This window comes from Penaeus chinensis, chromosome 1, assembly GCF_019202785.1.
Source record: "Penaeus chinensis breed Huanghai No. 1 chromosome 1, ASM1920278v2, whole genome shotgun sequence".
Taxonomy (NCBI): domain Eukaryota; kingdom Metazoa; phylum Arthropoda; class Malacostraca; order Decapoda; family Penaeidae; genus Penaeus; species Penaeus chinensis.
In genome coordinates, this window is record NC_061819.1 from 2,288,868 (window position 1) to 2,291,367 (window position 2,500).

Here is a 2,500-nt window from a genome sequence, read left to right on the forward strand (position 1 = left end):
ATAATAATAAGGATGGTAATGGTAATAATAACATTAAAAACAGTAATAAAAACAACAATGAAAATAATAATAGTAATATTAGTAATAATAATACCAGTAGTAGTTATAGTAAGGGTAAGAACAATAAAAATGATAAAAAATAAACACAACGCTAATAATAACGATAAACCATCACAACAAAACCAAAAAACAAGCATAGCCAAGAACAAGATGCAGCATCCTCCAGCATCCTTCATCCTCCCCCAGCATCGCTATTGATCCCTCAGCATCCTCCAGCCTTCTTGTTGACTCCTCAGCATCCTAATCCTTCATCCTCCTGCATTCTTGTTAATCCCTCAATATCCCCCAGCCTCCCTCGGCATCCTTCATCCTTCTCCAGCATCCGTGTTGACCCGTCAGCATCCCCCATCCTCCTCCAGCATCCTCCAGCCTCCCTCGGCATCCTTCATCAGTCTCCAAGCATCCTTGTTGACCCGTCAGCATCTCCCATCCTCCTCCAGCCTCCCTCGGCATCCTTCATCATCCTCCAGCATCCTCCAGCATCCTTCATCACCGTCCAGCGTCCCTGCTGATCCGCGAGAGCACATACCTCACGCCTGATGAGACTATTTGTACACAAACTGCTTAGCCATCCGCACCTTAAGGAGGTATTAAAAGGGGGGGGGGGGAGACCGGAATGAGAGGGGGGGAGGGAGAGAGGGGGGAGAGGGAGGGGGAATGATGGGAAGGAGGAAAGAGGGGGGGAGGGAGAGAGGGGGGAGAGGGGGGGAATGATGGGAAGGAGGAGAGAGGGGGGAGAGGGAGAGAGGGGGGAAAGGGAGGGGGAATGATGGGAAGGAGGAGAGAGGGGGGGGGGAGAAGGAGAGGGGGGAGAAGGAATAGGAGACGAGTAGGTGGAGGAGGAGGGGGAAGAGAGGGGAGGGGAGGAGAGAGAGGAGGAAGGGGAAATGAGAAGGAATAGGAGGAGATGCGAAGGAAGAGAAGAGGGAGAGAGAAGGGAAAGAAGACAAGGAGGGAGATGTAAATGAAGGGAGAAGCAAAGGAGGAATGAGAGAAAATGAAGAGTAGGCGAAAGAGGAGAAAAGAAAAGTAGGAGAATTATAAGACCCAAGAAATATGAAATAGAAGGAGAATAAGACTAAGAAGGAGAACAACAAAGAAGTGGTAAAGAGAGAGACAATCAGAAGGTGTAGCAAGGTACGTTAAGACCTCCCTCCCCCCCTCCCCCTCCTCCTCTATCTCCCTTCCTCCTCCTCTTCTTCCCTCTCCTCTTCCTCCCCTCCCCCTCCTTCTCTTTCTCTTCCTCCTTCCTTCCCTCCTCCCCCTCTCTTCCTATTCCTCCCCTCCCCCTCCTCCTCTTCCTCTTCCTTCTTCCTTCCCCCTCCCCCACTCTTCCTATTCCTCCCCTCTCCCTCCTCCTCTTCCTCTTCCTCCTCTTCCTCTTCTTCCTCCCCTCCTCCTTTCCCCCCTCCCCTCCCCCTTCCCCTCCTCCACCTCCTCCTCACTTCCTCCCCTCCCCCTCCCTCCCCCTCCTCCTTCCCCCCCTCCCCTCCCCCCACTCTTCCTATTCCCTCCTCACATGCACTAATGGCATTAAATCCCGGAACGAGGATTAATAATAAGCTAAAAGAGAGAGGAAGCAGGGCCTGGAGGCGGCGCGGGCTGACAGCGGCCATTGTCAGGGCAGACGAGCCAGAAAATCACTTTGGGTGGAAGGGGGGGGGGGGAGTAAGTACTCTCGAGTGCTTGTGTGTGTGTGTGTGTGTGTGTGTGTGTGTGTGTGTGTGTGTGTGTGTGTGTGTGTGTGTGTGTGTGTGTGTGTGTGTGTGTGTGTGTGCGTGTGTGTGTATTTAAAGCGAGCAAGAGAGCAAGAGAGCAAGAGAGAGAGAGAGAGAGAGAAAGAGAGAGAGAGAGAGAGAGAGAGAGAGAGAGAGAGAGAGAGAGAGAGAGAGAGAGAGAGAGAGAGAGAGAGAGAGAGAGAGAGAGAGAGAGAGAGAGAGAGAGAGAGAGAGAGAGAGAGAGAGAGAGAGAGAGAGAGAGCGAGAGAGAGAGAGAGAGAGAGAGAGAGAGAGAGAGAGAGAGAGAGAGAGAGAGAGAGAGAGAGAGAGAGAGAGAGAGCGGGTAAGAAAGGAAGAGAGAGAGAGAGAGAGAGAGAGAGAGAGAGAGAGAGAGAGAGAGAGAGAGAGAGAGAGAGAGAGAGAGAGAGAGAGAGAGAGAGAGAGAAAGACATAGAGAGAGAGAGAGACAGAGAGACAGAGAGAGAGAAACCCAAGATCAGAAACACCAAAATATAACAACAAACGAACAAAAAGAAACACAAATCAAAGAAGAAGTAGAAAATAGTAACGAGAAAGATAATAATAATGAAAAAAATCACCTCTTTTTCACAGAAACCCTTATTAAGGCCTGGGCATTATTGCACGCTCTACATTGCAACATTGCTAGAGTCTTATGGCTTTGAGAATCCATCATTCCTTTTTGCATTAAGATTCTACATCAA